The sequence below is a fragment of the Rhodnius prolixus genome, unplaced genomic scaffold (genome assembly GCF_049639745.1).
Source record: "Rhodnius prolixus isolate KJV_2025 unplaced genomic scaffold, Rpr scaffold_5, whole genome shotgun sequence".
Lineage (NCBI taxonomy): Eukaryota > Metazoa > Arthropoda > Insecta > Hemiptera > Reduviidae > Rhodnius > Rhodnius prolixus.
In genome coordinates, this window is record NW_027411624.1 from 43,577,990 (window position 1) to 43,600,184 (window position 22,195).

The 22,195-nt window shown below is 36.3% G+C and overlaps 1 protein-coding gene across 2 annotated transcripts in view; it reads left to right on the top strand.

Moving 5' to 3' along the window:
- The window catches only part of LOC141457862 (EGFR adapter protein-like), a 454,378-nt gene that overhangs the window by 106,412 nt on the left and 325,771 nt on the right, over positions 1-22,195 (top strand). The window lies entirely within an intron of this gene.

Here is a 22,195-nt window from a genome sequence, read left to right on the forward strand (position 1 = left end):
AGGACAGATACTGTCCCCTGCCATGTCAATAACCGGCCCAGGGTCAACCTTATCTGAAATAATCATATGGCCAATGCAGGAACTTATACGCCTCCATTGCCCATTGCTCGCCATTCTGTACGCACTGGCCCTTGCCTCCGCCTGAATAACATATTGAAGCGGAGCCAACCCCAGAAGTACTTCCAGCGCCGCAGTAGGGGTGCTACTAAAGGCCCCCGTGATCATCAGACAGGCCAGTCTCTGCACCCTTGCTAGAGCCTTAATTGCCGTCTGTTGTTCAGTCTTCCTCCACCACACCACTGAACCGTAGGTGATGATAGGTATGACTGTACGTGTATAGAGCCAGTGGGTCATCTTTGGGCTAAGACCCCATGTCTTCCCACAGGTTCTAGTTATTCCACAAAGGGCCTGTTTAGCCCTTAATGTAACTCTCTCAATCTGCGCCTTCCAAGTGAGTCTGGTATCCAGGACAATGCCCAAATACTTGACCTCACCCGACACATCCAGAGTTTTACCAAAAAATCGAAGGTTTTTGTAGCTCTCCTTGTCCCTTCTCCTTGTAAAGGGAACCAGAGTAGTTTTAGAAGGGTTCACTGAAAGCTCTACCCTTCTACACCAATTTTCTATAACCTTGAGAGCTTCCTGCATGAGTTCAGCCACGATTGTCTCATGTCTACCCCTGACCACCACAGAAATATCATCTGCATAGCCAAGGACCGAGAACCCACGAAGGTCTAGCACCTCAAGTAACTCATCTACGACCATACACCAAAGGAGCGGGGATAGAACCCCCCCCTGAGGGCACCCCCTAACTGTCGTTAACTCCAGCGATTCCCCAAAAAGGGTCGCTGTGATTCTCCTTGACGATAGCATGTTACAGATCCATCTTGAAACAGTGGACTCTACGCCATGTCTATCCATCGCCAAGGCAATTGAACTGTAGGTAGTGTTACTGAAGGCACCCTCAATATCCAGAAACACGCCCACAGCTGTTTCCTTGCAAAATACCGAAGCCTCCAACTCCTTAACCAGACAATGGAGGGCTGTCTCGCAAGATTTGCCTGTTTGGTAGGCATGCTGATTGGCATGCAGAGGCCGTTGCTTTAAAGCCACCTCCTTAATATACATATCAATCAGTTTTTCTAGCACCTTCAACATGAACGATGTTAGACTAATTGGTCTAAATTCCTTCGCCTGGGTATGAGTTCTCTTCCCAGGCTTTGGAATAAAGATAATTTTTACAGGCCTCCATGCCCTAGGGACATGGTTGAGTGCCAAGCATGCCCTCATTATCCTGCATAAAATAGGAGTAATTAAATCTTTCCCCTGCTGCAAAAGGGCAGGGAAAATGCCATCAGGACCCGGGGATTTATAGGGCTTAAAATAATTTACAGCCCAGACCACCTTATTGTAGGTAATGCAGTATTTAGCCACGGCCCAGGTTTCCCTGGTCCCCCGACACCTATCGGGTCCCAGAGTATCCTCACCATGCTGTCCTGACTCAATTACCTTCGAATCTTTTAATTGTAGGTAAATTTAAATGTATGATATACGGGTGGCAACACTGTTGAGGGTGAGTGTGAGAAGGGTTCGTAGTTTGGGGTGGTAAGAGTGGAGGTTAGGAAGTGACGCTTTTTCTGTTATGTTATGGTTTATGTATTATGTTACGTGTTAAGTGAATAAACCAAACTTATGTTTAATTCAACCCTTAGAAAGTATTTAAACGTATAAATTTTCTCTTATTTTACATAATTTCAAAATTTCAAAAACTTTTTACTCTACGATAGATAAATCGAGTTAATGTGAGAAAATCTGGAAAATCCATTTCCGTTCGTAATGATTAACCCTAAAGTATTGTCACGTCACAAACAGTAAGATTAATGGCGGCCCAATCAGTCAACTCTACTGTATCTTCTTTTCTATTTCTGTCTTTTGTAACCAACAACAGCATCAATAATATTATTTATTACTTCTCTTTATTTTGTATTTTAGTTTTTTATTATTACTTTGTAATAATCAATCACAATGTTAGTTACTTCATCTTTCTTATATTGTCCACAAGAAATAATATTCCATTTGTAATTTACTTCGTATTTCTTCGCTAGACAGATCCGAAAGTGCACGAGCCATGCGCATGTGATAAGAGTTACTGGTTTCTCTGAAAAGTAATTCCTTTTAACTGTTGTCTACTATATCCGGTAGGAGCGTTTTTTATTGCGTAAAGATCGCGGTGCGAAAAATATCTGCCTGATCAAGATGTTTTCTCTTTCGTAGAAGAAACTAAGAAAAAGTTTTCTCTTATTGCAGTGATTAATTTTTCTTCTAAGAAACTAACAATCAACAATAAGTTAACTTTAAATTAAGCTATAAAGCTTAATGAAAGCAAGTCGCAAAACATCACCTTCACTCTTCGTCTACCTTCACACCTCTACCAGTAGTGAACGTTGCCCGCTACCTTGGGCTTTACTTAGACCCGAAGACTTTCTTGGAACCCCCACACTAGACTTAAAAGAACAGAACTGAACAGACGCTATCGGACTACTTAAAAGACTCTTAGACGACAGATCAAAACTCTCTCTGGACAACAAAAGACTAATTTATACTATTTTGAAACCCACCTAGGTGCATGGAATAGAGCTGTGGGGTTCAACCAAACGCTCCAATCTCCGAAGGATTCAATCTCTATGTTATTATTAAGGAATTGGGGTATTCACTGAGACGGGCAAAGGTGTGCACACAATCAACTCTGTTTATTAACTAACTTACATTAGTAATTAGAGTGGGGGTTATATTAGTTCTAAGTACAAACTATAAACATAACATCTTCCCCATAAATAAAAATTAATTGTTAACACCGGCTCCATTAAGTTTGGAGGGAAACCTATTGGAAAATTGGAAGAGGTTTCAAAGTGATTTAGAAATTTTTCTAAAAGCAGCGGGATTCACAGAGACTAAAACAACAGTTGGACGTGCTACGGCCGTATTACTCAACTTGATAGGAGAAAAGGGTAAGGAACTTTATAATACTTTCCAATTTGATGAGGGCAAGTCTGATTGGAAATCAGATTCCCTGTGGGAGCGTAGGTTCGAGTCCTAACATGAAATTGGCCATGTTATATTATGTTATTATTTAGGAATTGGGGTATTCACTGAGACGGGCAAAGGTGTGCACACAATCAACTCTGTTTATTAACTAACTTACATTAGTAATTAGAGTGGGGGTTATATTAATTCTAAGTACAAACTATAAACATAACACTCTACAATCTAAAATACTTCGAACTATTGTACACGCTCCTTTTTATGTCTCCCAACCTGGACTATACACACTGACCTTAACATTCATTTTATCGCACAAATCGCTGAAAACACGATACAGAAAACACCACTTCAACTTGCAATCTCATATAAATCCTCTAGCTCAAAATCTCTGCTTCTAGAACTCTTCCTGACAACCCGACAAGACGCATTAAAAGACAATGGTCTCGTGATCTCCTCTCAAGTGAACAGAGAGTGACTATCCATATAATGTTTTAGAGTGTTACCGCTGGGTAACTTCTCCACTCGTTACTTTATCATTTACTACTCTATTGTATCATTGTTACTTATAGCGCTAACGCGCTGATTGTAGCACAATAAACGCAAAAAAAAAATTTGAATATTAAATTTTGTACCTTTATTTAAATAAAATGATACCGTTAAAGAAAAAGAATGACGTAACAAAGACATCCCTTTAAATTCAGTGAGCAAATTTTTCCAAAACCCTAAGATCAAACTCTTTTTTTGGGGGGGGGGGTCCTAGAAAGTGACAGAACAATGGAAATACCGTTACGGACAGTTTCATTTCCGGTGGTGGGCGACCATGTACGCCACGGCAAATCATAAATTTTGGTTTAGACATTTCACACCCTAAAAGTGGCTATTAGGAATGTTTAGTACCCGGAAACAGCACTTTGAGAAAGGGAGTTCAACTTTTTCCTTTTTTTGGTCTACTATAAACTCCGCTGAAATATAGTTTACGCAGTAGGAAATGTTACAGATAAAAGTAATGCAAAAGGTGCGGAAGTTGAAATAAAAAAATCTTTAAAATTAATGAAGTCTCTTCTTTAAAATGGCCACTGTCAGGGTTTTAACCTAAATATTTATTTAGTATTAATATTTGCAGGTGATTAATTTGTGGATTTTTCGTGAATTGGCACTTTAGAAAAAAGTTACGCAAAATTACCAATCAGGTGTCGTGGGCGGAGGCGACTAGCAAACATACTATACTGTAAATTCCTTTTATTAACCATTAAATAAAATCCAAGGCCTAGAGACCGGGAATTGAACCCACTAAACCAACAATACATCTTAGCATTGCGGGTCTAGCCTATGACCGCCTAACGCACTTTACTGTAAATTCCTTTTATTAACCATTAAATAAAATCCAAGGCCTAGAGACTGGGAATCGAACCCACTAAACCAACAATACATCTTAGCATTGCGGGTCTAACCTATAACCGCCTAATACTTTACTATAAATTTCTCATATTAAACATTAAATAAAATCCAAGGCCTAAGACCTGGGGAATCGAACCCACTAAACCAACAATACATCTTAGCTTTGCGAGTCTAGCCTATAACCGCCTAACACACTTTACTGTAAATTCCTTTTATTAACCATTAAATAAAATCCAAGGCCTAGAGACCGGGAATTGAACCCACTAAACCAACAATACATCTTAGCATTGCGGGTCTAGCCTATGACCGCCTAACACACTTTACTGTAAATTCCTTTTATTAACCATTAAATAAAATCCAAGGCCTAGAGACTGGGAATCGAACCCACTAAACCAACAATACATCTTAGCATTGCGGGTCTAGCCTATGACCGCCTAACACACTTTACTGTAAATTCCTTTTATTAACCATTAAATAAAATCCAAGGCCTAGAGACCGGGAATTGAACCCACTAAACCAACAATACATCTTAGCTTTGCGGGTCTAGCCTCATCCTCAATCAAAAGTGCCCTTATGAAAAGTTTTACAAATAAAAGCTATAGTTTTTATATGCAAGCAATGAGGTACAATGAGTTGAATGAAAATATTTTCAAGCATTTTCAAGAAAAACTCCCCCCACCCCAAAAAAAAGAAAGCGGGAAAAATTGATTCAATAGATCGGCACTTGCATCAGATCAATTTTCTCCAAAAGCTGATCGAAATGTGAACCCCCTGCGAAAATTCTTTGTCTTCAAAACTAGCATTCCCAATGGAAATGTGCAACAAAAAAATGCAATGCTTCCTCTGGCGTAGGGTTTAGAGGAAATGAAAAGAAAATCATTTTTCTTCAGGGGAAACAGTACGGATAAGTGAGCTGCCAAGTCATACACAGCCTCACAGTCTTATAGAGGAGACTTTACTGCTGGAAAATGCAGTTTGCAAGATAAGAGCCACGTCGTAAATGGGGAGCTAATTCAATCAACAAAATGGTGCCTAAAGATTGCAGTAAATGTTGTTCTTTAATTGTAAAAAATATTAATAATTAAATTCATTTATTTATTATGACGAACTGAAAGACAAAACAAAATAAAGAAGAGGAAGGCAGGTAGATAAGGATAGAAGAAGAAGAAGAAGAAGTAGAAGATGGCTCGAGATGTGGGCAAAGCAGAATAAGTACAATGAAGAGCACAACCTTTTGGTTCAATGACATGCGAGACTGGTGCGGTCTACAAGGACCGGTTATGTGTCTTTACCTGTATAATGAAGGAGGATTGGGTGGGGAGGAGGGGGGCGCGCGGGTCAGGCCCAGGTGACAGACCGGACGGGGGTGGGTCAATTCTCGTTCGATCTTAATAAATTGGTTCTAGAAATCGCCTTCGTTCGGCGTGTCCCAAGTGGGAAGACACACACAAATTCCTTTATATCAACAAAATATTTGTCATTCCCCCCCCACCAATAAAAAAATGGGGGGAATGAGACAGAAAACTAAAAAAAAAGACATATATCTATCCTTTTCTCAAACTGTGAAATTTCTTGTTCAATTTTAACACGTTGGTAAAGGTAAAATTCTTTTTTTTGACTTTTTTTTTTTATATACATATATGAACTTGTAGAATTTTTATTGATGAACATGTTGGAACATGTCTGGCAGGATGACGAACATTCTCTGTCTTCTAAAGTTCAACATTCAACTTTTTGACTGAACTACTGGGAGTTAATACAATTCTAAAAGTAGAAATTCGTTTTAATCACAACAGTCTCTTGCCCCCGGCCGCTGAAGAAGGCCAACAAAAGTGGCCGAAACGTCAAAACCAACTTAAAGGAAATTGTACATCTTGATCCCCTAGCTCAAGCTAGCAGCAGTTTTCCTTTTTTAAAAAAAACCATTGGATAGCATATCCGGCTACGATCATGAAGGTCTGCATCATTTGAATACTTATTTTTTCATAACTATCGTCTATTTTAGAAGACGTACTCGTATAGAAGCATATTAAGACACCTAGTAAATGGTAGTTGGACGTTAAGCCCCGCCTGAAAAAAAAAAAAGGCCAATACTTTTCTTTACTTTACTTTTATCCGGCTACAGCCTACCCAGTTAATAAACCTGCTAATCACTAAATCAATGATTCAAATAGTCGTAGAAGAGAGTCGATTATAAACAGTCATTGCGGAAATAACAGGAAGTCAATGAATACTTCCGCCAAGATGCAATCACTCTATCACTCTTTCTCTTTTAAAATAAACCATTAGTTGAAGAGGAGCTTCAAAGCTTCCCCCCACCCACCCACCACAGCTCCTAGCACCTTGAGCTTTCTCTTCTATATCCTGTCTGGCGTTTCCCTTAAAAGTAAAGGAAAGAAATATCCAGCCGTTTTAACGCTTGAATAACTTTTTTTCTATCTTCCTCCTTTAACATTTTCTCAATGTAGACATCTCAATGTACCGCAAGATCGTAAAAAAAAAAAGAAGAAAAACTAAGAAGTAGGTAATATAAGATAGAAACTGTTATATATATATACCTACTACGCATATAGGGCAGGATATATTTCATTTTATCATCAACCCGGGTTATAAGGTGCTATATGTTTGGATATTTCTCTTGGGGGTATTTTTTAACCCAGTGGTAGTTGTGAGAAACGTTATTAAACTGTCATATTCGTAATCGCTTATTTTAGTGGTACTGCTTAAATTATTAAAAAAAAAAATGTAAAAAATTAAAAAAAATAATAGAAAATTAAAAAAAACTGTCCGTCACAGGAGTTGTCGGTGCAAAATTATATGACTTTCTAAAGTAGGGCAAAGTTATAAAATTTAAAATATAGTGAATAACAAAAATTTTGACAAACAAAAATAATTAAAAACTTTTTAAACTCATGCATGTACTAAAATTAAATTTATATGGATAAATTAAAATTTCATCAAGAGAAAATTAAATGGAATTTAATCAGGAACTTCTCCAATTATCGTGGCTTATTTCTGGTACTACCCCCCACCACACCAAGTTTCCCTAAAGTAACCTTGATATAATTTAGTGGCTGCCACAACCGCAATATAGTTTTTTTTTTTTCGAAGAGAATGAACCACCGCAATGTAGTTTTGTTTTTTGAAGAGAATGAACCACCGCAATGTGTAACTTTGTTTTTGAAGAGAATGAACCACCGCAATGTGTAGCTTTGTTTTTGAAGAGAATGAATCACCGCAATGTGTAACTTTGTTTTTGAAGAGAATGAATCACCGCAATGTAGCTTTGTTTTTTTGAAGAGAAGGAACCACCGCAATGTGTAACTTTGTTTTTGAAGAGAATGAACCACCGCAATGTGTAACTTTGTTTTTGAAGGGAATGAACCATCGCAATGTGTAACTTTCTTTTTGAAGAGAATGAACCACCGCAATGTGTAACTTTGTTTTTGAAGGGAATGAACCACCGCAATGTGTAACTTTGTTTTTGAAGGGAATGAACCATCGCAATGTGTAACTTTCTTTTTGAAGAGAATGAACCACCGCAATGTGTAACTTTGTTTTTGAAGAGAATGAACCACCGCAATGTGTAACTTTGTTTTTGAAGGGAATGAACCATCGCAATGTGTAACTTTCTTTTTGAAGAGAATGAACCATCGCAATGTGTAACTTTGTTTTTGAAAAGAATGAACCACCGCAATGTAGTTTTGTTTTTAAAGAGAATAAACCACCGCAATATAGCTTTATTTTTTGAAGAGAATGAACCACCGCAATGTGTAGCTATGTTTTTGAAGGGAATGAACCATCGCAATGTGTAACTTTCTTTTTGAAGAGAATGAACCACCGCAATGTAGTTTTGTTTTTAAAGAGAATAAACCACCGCAATATAGCTTTATTTTTTGAAGAGAATGAACCACCGCAATGTGTAACTTTCTTTTTGAAGAGAATGAACCACCGCAATGTGTAACTTTGTTTTTGAAGAGAATGAACCACCGCAATGTAGTTTTGTTTTTAAAGAGAATAAACCACCGCAATATAGCTTTATTTTTTGAAGAGAATGAACCACCGCAATGTGTAGCTATGTTTTTGAAGGGAATGAACAATCGCAATGTGTAACTTTCTTTTTGAAGAGAATGAACCACCGCAATGTAGTTTTGTTTTTAAAGAGAATAAACCACCGCAATATAGCTTTATTTTTTGAAGAGAATGAACCACCGCAATGTGTAGCTATGTTTTTGAAGGGAATGAACCATCGCAATGTGTAACTTTGTTTTTGAAAAGAATGAACCACCGCAATGTAGTTTTGTTTTTAAAGAGAATAAACCACCGCAATATAGCTTTATTTTTTGAAGAGAATGAACCACCGCAATGTGTAACTTTGTTTTTGAAGGGAATGAACCATCGCAATGTGTAACTTTCTTTTTGAAGAGAATGAACCACCGCAATGTGTAACTTTGTTTTTGAAGAGAATGAACCACCGCAATGTGTAACTTTGTTTTTGAAGGGAATGAACCATCGCAATGTGTAACTTTCTTTTTGAAGAGAATGAACCACCGCAATGTGTAACTTTGTTTTTGAAGAGAATGAACCACCGCAATGTGTAACTTTGTTTTTGAAGGGAATGAACCATCGCAATGTGTAACTTTCTTTTTGAAGAGAATGAACCACCGCAATGTGTAACTTTGTTTTTGAAGAGAATGAACCACCGCAATGTGTAACTTTGTTTTTGAAGGGAATGAACCATCGCAATGTGTAACTTTCTTTTTGAAGAGAATGAACCATCGCAATGTGTAACTTTGTTTTTGAAAAGAATGAACCACCGCAATGTAGTTTTGTTTTTAAATAGAATAAACCACCGCAATATAGCTTTATTTTTTGAAGAGAATGAACCACCGCAATGTGTAGCTATGTTTTTGAAGGGAATGAACCATCGCAATGTGTAACTTTGTTTTTGTAGAGAATGAACCACCGCAATGTAGTTTTGTTTTCAAAGAGAATAAACCACCGCAATGTAGCTTTATTTTTTGAAGAGAATGAACCACCGCAAAGTAGCTTTGTTTTCTTGAAGAGAATGAACCACCTTGGTCTTTAATTTGTGTTTTGTTCAGAACATCTTTGTTGGGCGTTGGACATTGGATAGGCGAGAAAGGCATTTTGGGGTTGTTAATCCGCCCTAACAGCCGGCTACTTTGAACTTTCTGGGAGAACCCAGGGTAAGTTGTTTCAACATCTTGGCGTGAGTAATCTCTCTCAAAGAAACTGACTGTGACCTTACTTCCGGCAGAAGGAGTTTAGGTTTTGTTTTTTTTTATGTAGGGTTTTGTGGGGGGAAAAAGATCTTACCTAAAATGCGGTAGTCTCACGCCGTTTTGGCGAAACCGGAAACTGAAGATGAAGAAACAGAATCCACAAGCGGAATGCTCATTCTATAAACAATCTGCGTCAAAAATAAAGAAAGAAAAATTTAGAGACCTTATTACGTCTTAGCAATGACGTAATCACAACATTCCAATAAATATAGTTTTTTTTTTTTCTGTGGCAATCCGCTACGTGTTAAATCATTATCATTAGTTGGCAAAGTGATTGTACAACGATTGATTATTAGTCAGAATGAAAGGTAACGAGAGATTTAGCTGTAGACTTTCAGGAAGACGCGTGCAACTGACAAGGCCATTTGGAAACGTATGGTCTAATGCTAATAATTTTTTAAAATAATCGATAGTGTTGTGAAATAAGTTAGCCGATTATTTTAGCACCTTTGAGGCTATTTTATTATGTAGTAACTCTGACGTCAAGTCATTTTGACCACTATAATGAGCACGTAGTTTCGAAATTTCCAGGGATGGTTTCTATGCTTTGCGATCGAGTCAAATTTTCACCGGAAAGGCCCGTTTTGAAGTTCCCCCACCTAAAAAAAAAATTGCAGGAAGTGTAACAATATATTTCATTTGAAAACTACCGGGATCTAACGGAAGTTAGCGATCTCTACCGAAACTACCACTTTACTGAATGTTTTTCTTTCACTTTTTTCTTTTTTTTTTCTGAGTTTTTTCTCGAAAACAACCCTGACAATTTTTCACCAACTTAGTACCCACATTTCAAAACATTTTATCGAAGAAAATTATATTTTCCCGGCGAACCAGTAATTTCTGCATGAAAGGTTGTGTTTTAGGTTAGTGAATATATGTTACACATAGTTCTGTAGCTTTTATTTTGAATATATATTAATTTTTAGTTAGTTTTTCAAGCTTAAAATATTCGGAGTGAATTCAAAAATCGATAATCGATCGATTGAAAAACCTTCTCTTTCTAGTAAAAGAATCAAAAAAGATCTCGATTTAAATCATAGCATTTGCAGTAAATACAAAAATTTGTTGATCTCACTAGCTGCAAACAGCAGCGAAAACTGTGGCATACTGTTGTCGTGACAGACAGACAAATAGTTAATAATTAAAAGTAATAAAAGCTGTATATATATATATATATATATATATATATATATATATATTAACCACACCATATTTATACATTTATATTTACATTTACATTTACACATTTATTTTGTGGTCACAACCATAGCTATATTTTAGTTATAAATCATTTTAATGCGGCATTTGTTGAAAGAGTCTCAAATAGAGTGAGGGTCACCCAACTTGTACTACGTCACTTCCTCCAAACAGTCTAAAGATAAAAAAATTTAAATCCTCTATGTAAACATATATGTATATATTATACTAGTGGGGGTAATCTTGTCAAATTGATTTATATTATACAGCTACCTCTTTGGATAAGAAATATTGATTTATCACCAGACGCTTACTTATAAGTATATATATATATCTGAAAAATCCGTTCTCGCTTTTGCAGTAAGCTTGATATATAAAAACAGGCGACACACTGTTTACGCAATTCTTACATGTTTTGACCTGTTTTCGTAAAAATAACCATAAAATATCAAATATCAGCTGTGTAGACTCACATGACTTCCGCTTGCTTCAAATCTCAAGGGTTCTTTATACTTTGATCGTTTTCGGTACTTAACTTGATAGTTTCGACATTTTTGACCATAACCTTCTTCAGAAAGTTTTGTTATTTGAGCGCGATTTGTGTTGTTTACAGTCACTTGAAAATTGTGTCTCAGCAAAAAATTAACTCGTGAAAATTTTCGTTCAATGATTTATTACGACTTTCGACGTGGATTATCAAGACAGTGTGCTTCGATCAACTTACTTCCACTTTTGGCGACAAAGCCCCATCCTTTGCCACTGTGAAATGCTGGTATAACGAATTCAATCGTGGTCGTCGTTCGCTCACCGACCGAAAGTCGGTGAAGATCTTCCCAAAAATCAGTTGATGTGTCAGAAAACATTGGATGCTGTGCAAAAACTAATAATGCAAGATCGTCATGTAATATACTGTGAGATTGAGGCAACCTTAGGCATTAGTTCCACCAGCATATTATATAAAATATTGCATGATCATTTAACCGTGAATGAAGGTTTGTTCTCGTTGGATCCCACATAATCTGACAAAATCTCAAAAAGATGCTCGTGTCGATTGGTGCAAACAAATGCTTTAGAAATACAATGGCGGTGCTTCAAAAGACGTGTATAAGATTGTAACAGGTGACGAATCAAGGATATATGCGTATGAGCCGGAAACTAAACAACAGTCGACTGTATGGGTGTTTCAAGATGAACCAAATCCAACAAAAGTTGTTCGCGCTCGAAGCACTTCGAAACAAATAGTCGCCTGTTTTTTTTTAAGGAAAAACTGGTCATGTGGCAACACAGTGCCTTTAGGGGAACGTAGAACGGTCAATTCTGAATGGTACTCAACCATTTGTTTGCCGGAAGTCTTCGATGAAATAAGGAAAACAAACAAGCGCCGTCGAATCATTCTTCATCAAGACAATGCCAGCTGTCACACATCTCGTCTAACAACCGACTATTTCAGCACTCAAAAAATCGAATTAATGGGTCAACCGCCGTACAGTCCTGATTTGGCACCAAATGACTTCTTTTTGTTTCCGAACGTCAAGAATAAATTACGTGGACAACGATTTTCGTCGGCAGAAGAAGCCGTTGATGCATTCAAAAACCATGTTTTGGAGGTGTCTCAAGCGGAATGGAAAAAATGCTTTGACAAGTGGTTCGAACGCATGCAGAAGTGTATAGATCATAAAGGAGAATATTTTGAAAAACAATAAAGTCATTTTCAATGACAAATTACTGTTTTTTTGTTATTAGTCTCAAAATATAAATAGTGCCCCTTATTGAATTGTTACCAACTTAATACGGTTTGTAACCGTTCATCATACGGAAATTTAACCCTTAAAAAGAGGTCTTTTCCTGTAGGAAAAAAATTTCGCTGTCTAAAAAAATCTAAAAATCTATCTAAATGTACGTAAAGTATGTTCGAAGTTTTGCAGGAAGTTTACTGGGAGCCTGATTACAGTAATGGTAATACGAGGGAGATTTTATAAAACTAGGGCAGATCAGTTACCTAGACAACCATGGTTTAAGGTCACTAAATAAATGGATTGTTACGACAATAAGCAGGCTAAGAGTGAACCACGCGGTGTGTGTGTGGATCCGTATTTTCACAGGATCAACAAAAAGGTCCTCTCTCCTCTTTGCCGTAGATTGCTGATGAGGAGGAGGAGGATTCCAAACATATAATAATGGATATGTCCAAGTTATGTAGAGTAGAAAGGAAACGAATGTTTGACGACTTATACAGGTATTTAGATGCACCATTTCGCTACGAAGACATACGTATTCTCCACCAACATCTATGTGCTTAAATCCTGTAGCAGAGCTAGCCTAAGAAATATGAGTGTATTTAAAAGTTATAGCCGCATTAGAATGAATGAAAGAAAATGATTAGACAAGGATTACGTGATTTTAATTTCGGTTAAGCTATAAGGATGGCAGGAATATGTAGAGTACTAATCCATCCATTAGTTGTAAGTTTGTACGTAAATAGTTGTATATAGCAGAGAGATGAATGTGTGAAGCGAATGTATTTATAAGTAAGAATGGAGAGTGAGTGATATTCTAGTGATAAGCACCTAGACGATTCTGGCTGTATGGCGGAAGCCAATGCCAAAAAAATTACTGGGAGCCATTTTGGAGGAAGTGAACAATACGTTGGGTGATAGAAAAGTACTTCCGGTGACGATGTTGCTCAAATTCGATTTAGCGACATATTTATCCCTCCCTGCATTTAAGTAAAAACGGAAATAGAGCCTTAACTTACAGTAAAATGGCACATTATAAATAGTTTTTATCAAAAACCTCAAGTGTCCTTGAAAATAGATCGTTTCCGGTTGAAAATCTATTTCGAAATTTGGAAACTATTTTTTTTTTTGCACTGCTTCCTGCCAAGAGGAAAGATGAGGAAATAAAGTGAAGGAGTTTGAATATAGATGAGGATAACGCTGCAGGAATGTTAGTAATAATATAAATAAATAAATAAAGCAATAAAACTGTTCTAAGCATGCGCCGTTCCATTATTGGCATGTCTGGCATTATTAGCGCCCAGGACGTGTCGAGGCGATTTCCACACACTACCAACCAATAAGGTCACCACCGACGGGAGAATTGCATTCCTCCTTTTTAGTACGCCTACTTCTTGTGTCCCTCTACTATCTTACTACACCCGGGGAGAGTCCTACAGAACGTCACTTGCCCGGGTGGTAATGTCGGCTGCAGAGAAGGGGGAATCATTCGTCACCCTCTCTCTCTCTCTCGCTCCTACTAAACTGGAGGGAGTCTCTCTCACTCTCTGGAGTCGGAGGGAGTAGGGAACATAAATAAATACTCCGCTGTGTTTAGTTTACAGAACTGTACCGTAGTAGAGTATCCTTGTTCCAGCTGAAATAAAGTGTACAGTATGCAAATAGACTTCCTGCTGTTACAAGAATTTCTACCAGAGGCTTCTATAGCATAAAAATCTACATTCTCTACTGCTTCAGTCTTTGGTGGTATTTAAGCTACTTACTCAAATTTACTGGACTTATGATGCTTTAGATCTTAGTTAAGATTCTTTAATCTAAACAGAATCTCGAACCGGGGGAACCCCATAGTGACGCTGTAAAAATTAACTCGCATCCTATATAACCTAGAAATAGTTCCATCCTAGGATCTCTCCAGAGGCAATGTCCCCGTCACTAAGGGGGGCAATGAACTGTCTTCGCTTCCTAACGAAGTTTCTGCATCCAAGTCAGCCATTTTACAATGTCTTAATTTCAAAATGCATAGTTTGTAAAGAACTGCCGCAAAAAAGAACGCCGCAAATCACAAATAATGTCCCCTCCCTCCGATGGGCAGGCACCCTGTTATAATCGTTAACATTGTTTCGATCTGGCGGAGTACGTCCCATCAAGCTTGTATTTTTTTTTTTTTTTTTTTTTTTTTTTTTTTTTTTTTTTTTTTTTTTTTTTGGGCGCATCGACTGCTGAGGTCATTAGCGCCCCTAGAGCTATGTTCTTTTCTCTTCTTTTATCCACTCGAGCTGGGTCGGCACGCGGTACCTTCGGGCTTCCACATACTGCACCTTGCTCAGCATGGTAGGGTGGAGCCCAGGTATGTTGGAGAATATATCCCACTCATCCCCTCTTATCCATCGATCCAGTCGACGAGGGGGAGAGTGGAATATAATCAAGCTTGTATTTTAAAGATTCTTCTGCTTCAACTGTATTTTGGTTATATTCCGGCAAGTCTTGAAAATTTACAGCATCCTATATTTCCTCTACTACTCTGTACCTCAAAGATATAAATTCACAGCATCCTATATCTCCTCTACTGCTCTGTACCTCAAAGATATAAATTTTTCAGCATCCTATATCTCCTCTACTGCTCTGTACCTCAAAGATATAAATTTTTCAGTATCCTATATCTCCTCTACTGCTCTGTACGTCAAAGATATACATTCACAGCATCCTATATCTCCTCTACTGCTTTACCTCAAAGATACAAAATTCACAGCATCCTACATCTCCTCTACTGTACTGTACCTCAAAGATATACATACATTCACAGCATCCTACATCTCCTCTACTGCTATACCTCAAAGATATAAATTTACAGCATCCTATATCATCCCGTCTATTGTATCTAAAACAACAAAAATTCTGTTGATTATAGAGCTAGAAGTACCCTACATTTGTACCAGGATTATATTTTGATTTCTAAACAAAAGGAAGCGAGATTTTGTGACGTAAAGTGTCAGTATTCTTTTTGTTTCCGTTTTGTATAAATTTTTTTATATTTGCTATAAAATAAATTGTTTTATATTATTGTATGGCGTGTTAGTTAAGAAGTAGTGTGTAGGGGATAAGTTTATGAGAGAATGTGCTAGTTTGCACTTTCAAGTTTTGTAGTTAGAGGAAGACTAGTTTAGTATAAAACATTTTTCATACCTTTACAAAAAGGAAAATAGAAAAGTGTTTTTTTTTTAAAAAAAAGAAAAGAAAAAAGAAAATACGAGAGTAATGGAAAAGAAAATTTCGAACTGTTAGCACAATGAAAACACAGCTGTAAAAGGGAGAAAACAATTTTAAAGCAAACACGTGCAAAACACATGTTCACTTTCGGCCATCCTAACTGATTTTTTCCATTTTCCAATCCAGACGGGTGGGAGGTGGGGGGTATTTCCCAGGGTGCTCTCTCTCTCTCTCTATCTAACTGGGCAGTAAAAGTTGTAAGAGCGAATAGTGTAACATCTGTGGCCTGGTACTCCTTTTACTTCTTCGCCACTTTCTGAAGTAAAAGATGGGCTACTGCTGTCTTTGGCCGAAGGCTGGGCTACTTCTGCCACAACTTTATCATCCCAATAAAAACAATTATAGTTGATAAAATTTTCCGTAAATCTTTAGTTGGTCTAAAAAAAAGAAAAAAGACTTCTGGTGATGGTAGATTCTACGAGAAGTTTTTCCAGCGATAATTTTGGGGAAAAAATAACCTAAAACCAATATTTTATGTATCCAATCATACAAATACCCAAATTAATAAAAAAAACTCAATGCTTGGATTAACAAAAATTAAAGCTTCCCCCTCCCCTGGATAACATTGCGTGAGATCATGCACATCACTTCCTCCAGCTAGGTATCTCAAGCCTTAATAGGGAAATTTGCACTTTTTAAACTTAAACTTATAGTTTCCAACATAGAATCCAAATTTTTAAGATGGATGTCCACCCTCTACTCTTTCTATCAGAACCAGCCTATCACTAAAATTATCAAGAAGAAATTATTTCGAAAAAATTTATGGAGTTTCCATAAATCAAGTTTTTAATGTAATTCTTAAATTAGAATTACAGTAAGAATTACAGTACGAGAAAGTTGCGTCGAACATTCAGCAAGTGATTTTCAAAACAGATTCACAACTTCAAATAACCGAAATCAGTCACCAATGTATAAGATATTGCGTAAATTATTTCGTCATCAATAATTTTATTATAATATAGCAAAATGTAGTGCCTATCGTCAAATTTAGTTCATCAGGGAAGTTTTTGCTTGCATTATCCCATTTTGAAAGAAAAGCAAGCATTGCAACTAACAGGGTCCGTACTATTTTGTTGCGATCTCGTGCAGATAGTTGGGACACCATGATGACTATGTACAGAGCAATTGTAAGAGCAACATTCCTGTACAGTGCCGAGCTTTGGGGTTGCCTTTATGGTGAACGGGTTGAAGCATGTCAAACGCGTTTCTTGAAGAGCATGTTGTCTTTGCCTGCTAACACGCCTCATTATTTGGTTCGATTGGAAACTGGATGCGAATGGTTGAGAGTGATGCTGTTTAGGTCAATGCTTAAGTGGTGGGTAAAGTTAATCAATATGCCTGATTCTAGATTGCCTAGGATTTGTTTTTTGAATGAGGTTAGAACGGAAGGGGGATCAAAGGGTTACAATTGGGCCTCACAATTGAGATCACTGTTAATAATGGTTGGTGCTGATAACTTATGGTTGCAGCAAGATTTGTGCACCGTTCAGCTTAATCTTTCTGAATTGGTGCTGAGAATGAGAAATCATTGTATCTCATTGGATATTAATCGTGCCCTTAATTCTCGGTATAATACAATGTACAGGACTGTGAGTTTGCTTGGCGAGCCGGAGAGTTATCTCCGACTTAAATCTAATTTTAAAAAAATTAAATTTATTTGCCAAATTCGCTTGTCTTCGGATAACTTATTAAGGTTCTCTATCGCAGGTAGGTACTATTCGATTATGGCCAGTGATATATGTATTTTATGTAGCAGAGCGCCAGAATCGTTGTACCATATTTTATTTACTTGTCCAGCCTTAAACCATTTAAGATCTATATATTTAAGCGACTATGAATGCTCCCTCAGCTCACTATTTAGCGATCTCCATCTCATTCATAAAATTAATAATATATATAAATATTTTCTGCACGCCATGTCCCTAAAGAATCTTATAAACTAATTAATATATTTTCCGTGATCTGTTTCATTAGATTCATTCTATGTATTCCTTTTTGTTTATTTCATAATTTCTTTTTTCTTTTTATTACCTAGGATTATCTGATTTAGTTGTTTTTGTTTCCAAGATAATGTTTTTTTTTGTTTTTGTTCTTAAAATTATGTAATTAAAGTCTGATTTTGTTTTTATTTGTAATCAAAGTTGATTTTTATCTTACTTTCTTACTTTGTCTCTATGTATTATCAGTTTGTATAATATAGTCTGTACTGATCTTACTCTATTTGTAAAAACTTATGTTTACACAAATAAATTATTATTATTATTATTATTATTATAAGTGGAAATCTGGACGAACTAGAAGACAATTCCGTGTTTTTCCATTGTTTTTTTAACCTTTATTTTCCAAATAAGTTCTACCTGGTTTGTTTAATCAAGTAATGTATTTAATATTAATTTTTTATGAGAAATTAAACCTCAAATAAATTACTTTTTCTAAAGAAATGAAATAGAAATTGTATTTCTTTTACTGCACTTCTCCCAAATAAGAAATTCAACTTTGAATTAAGTACGAATACGGCGAAGATTTACAGAGTTATTATTTAAAAAGTAAAGGAGGGAGTCTTTTTATGTAATTCGGAATTGTTTAGTGAAATGTAATTAAGGAATCTGAGTTTTCATTTCATCCATTTATTTTAAAGTTGACTTTAAAATATCTGAGAAAATTTTATTAAATCATTGCAAATAATGAAAAATCCGGTTCGAGTACATCAAGAATTAAATTTTCTTTCAGCTTAAAATTTTGTAATTATCGGTCACTAATGAAATTTTTTTTTTGTAGATTATGAATGAAAATAAATGGAAAAATAATTGATTTTTTTTTTTTTTTTATGTAGTGCCTATCATTTCACGCGAGCTTTACGTCCAACTACCCAATTAGGTGTCGTAGGCGGAGGCGACTAGCAAACCTACTTTACTATAAATTTCTTTTATTAACCATTACATAAAATCCAAGGCCTAGATACCGGGAATTGAACCCACTAAACCAACAATACATTTTAGCATTGCGGGTCTAGCCTATAACCGCCTAACATACTTCACTATAAATTTCTCATATTAACCATTAAATAAAATCCAAGGCCTAGACCAGGGGAATCGAACCCACTAATCCAACAATACATCTTAGCATTGCGGGTCTAGCCTATAACCGCCTAACATACTTCACTATAAATTTCTCATATTAACCATTAAATAAAATCCAAAGCCTAGAGACCGAGAATCGAACCCACTAATCCAACAATACATCTTAGCATTGCGGGTCTAGCCTATAACCGCCTAACATACTTCACTATAAATTTCTCATATTAACCATTAAATAAAATCCAAAGCCTAGAGACCGAGAATCGAACCCACTAAACCAACAATACATCTTAGCATTGCGGGTCTAGTCTCTCTAATCGCTCGGCTATCGTAGCGCCTTATCATTATATAGTAATAAACAATTCTAAAAAAAAACAGTCTTAAATAGCATATTGAAGGACGAGCTACTATGTATAGAGAAATAACTGAACGGAAGTGCTACAACACCGGAACTCATATTACCAATTAATGACGTTAACAGCGGAGAGAGGATGTCGTGTCAGTGTTCAAACCTTTTCTTCCTTTGCTCACATTTAAGATAATAATTTTCTTAAGCCGCCTCTTCTAAAGGGGTTTTCGGACAGTTAGTTTGCATAACAATGATTTGCATACAGTATTGTGACAAATTCATACTTCATTCAAAAAACATATTTTATCTTTGAATTATTACATTCCATTTCTTCTTTGAATAAAACAAACGAGACAATGTTTACTTTCTTAAAGCAAAGAAAACAAAAAAACTTAATAATTCTTGTAATTATAAAAAACAAAGTGACAAGATTTGTTGAATAATTCATTAAGAATATGAATTAACTTTATTCAATGAGTTTTCTGGCTCGTTTATTCAGTTTAATTGTCTATCCCCTCTCTGGCGAAATACGATTGCCTGTGATACGGCAAAATTTTTAAATGACAGTGATCGGGCCCACATGTGTGAATAAAAAGGAAGATTATTGGAATCAATGGCGCTATTTTTGAGAGAAAATATATATATATATTTGTGCGTGTGTGTGGAAAACAGAAAAATCGCATCCAAAGTTTGTGCTTTCATTAACTTTTTAGTTTTCCAAAAAAATTTTCCGACCTAAACGAACAGTCGTCTCTGGCTAAAAAACATTTTATTCATTTTCAGGATGACTTTAAATAATCCTCAAAAAACAGGCAATTTCCGGTTAAAAATTCTGAATTCGGGTACAAGAAGGTATGAAAAGAAGCCAATATGGAATCGTATCCGCTTGCATGCTGCTTCACATGGAATCGTACCTCTTTATTTGGTGGGGTTTTTACCAAAATGTGGTAGTTTAGAATCTGTCTTTGTGATCAATTAATTTCAAAAGGTTTAGTTGTTCTTGGCTTCTTAAATGGGACCAGACTTCACTCCCGTTTTGAAGCAAGAGGGAGAACAGTAATGAGTAAAAATCTGTCTTTAAGGTTATGGTTAAAGAAAAGGAACAAATATTAAGAAAGAAACATATTAAAGGAGATGTAGTCGAGAGTCCAAAAAGATATTAATTGTTAACAAAATTTGAAATAAATGGTATGATCTAAACCTATCTCTCTTTGGCTGGACCAAAAGCTGAATGCTGAGTATTGAGAGTCTGAGAAGAATCAGACTTTGTGGCCCTTGAGCTGCAGTTTTGGAATGATAAAAAAAAAAGGGCTGGAATGAGTTATTCTTAGAGAATCAAATGAGTCGTATTCTAATCAATTCATCTACAAAAACTATTGGTTTGATTAAAGAACATGTTGGAGAAAGTGATTAGGTAAGTAAGTAAGTAATTACCAATTTTTTCAGGCGGGCTTTACGTCCAACTACCAATTAGGTGTCGTGGACGGAGGCGACTAGCAAACGTACTTTACTGTAAATTTCTCATAATTAACCATTAAATAAAATCCAAGGCCTCTAGACCGGGAATCGAACCCTCTAAACCAACAATACATCTTAGCATTGCGGGTCTAGCCTATAACCGCCTAACATACTTTACTGTAAATTTCTTTTATTAACCATTAAATAAAATACAAGGCCTAAGACCGGGAATTGAACCCACTAAACCAACAATACATCTTAGCATTGCGGGTCTATCCTATAACCGCCTAACATTCTTTACTGTAAATTTCTCATATTAACCATTGAATAAAATCTAAGGCCTAGAGACCGGGAATCGAACCCACTAAACCAACAATACATCTTAGCATTGCGGGTCTATCCTATAACCGCCTAACATTCTTTACTGTAAATTTCTCATAATTAACCATTAAATAAAATCCAAGGTCTCTAGACCGGGAATCGAACCCACTAAACCAACAATACAACTTAGCATTGCGGGTCTATCCTATAACCGCCTAACATTCTTTACTGTAAATTTCTTTTATTAACCATTGAATAAAATCTAAGGCCAAGAGACCGGGAATCGAACCCACTAAACCAACAATATATCTTAGCTTTGCGGGCCTAGCCTATAACCGCTCGGCTACTGAAAGTGATTAAGCTTAACTGCAACTTTACATTATTTTTTTCTCTCCCTTGTAACTCGATAAATAAAATCGATTTTAAATGCAATCAATAAATGACCATAAGTTACGTAGGAAACACTTTTATTGGCAAAAAAAAAAAAAAAATGGATTTACGGGAGACAAACTTTTTGGGATTTGTGACAGATTAGTTGGGGGGTGCCAGGGATTTAATTCTAAAAATAAGATCAACCTTTTTTTTGGTTAGATCTCGGGGTGTCCTGAACAGCCACCTCCCACCAACCGGGACTTAGCTGCACACTCCGTTCCTCTTCTCCAGGCACCCAGGTTTCCTGGTGGTGTCACGATGAGATAACCAGTTCTTAGAGCTAGCTTCCTAGTCCTAGTATTATGTACAAAAATGTACACCCTAAGTTATTTCTACAAATGTGAGAATGCATCTTGCATACTAATGCACTGATCTTGTTGTAAATGATGTTAAAGCAGAACTATATGCATAGCAATAAAAAAAAATATATATTTCTGCAAATTATGGCATAAAAAAGCTGGGAAGCTATGTATACATCTACCGGATGTTGACAAAAAAAAAAACTGGTTCACATACTCTTTAGTTCCTTTTTTTAAGTATTCGTGACACTGCCTTCGTGATTTTCACAGTGACGTAATTTAGCAATTTATAGTAACTTCAAGAAGTTGAAGA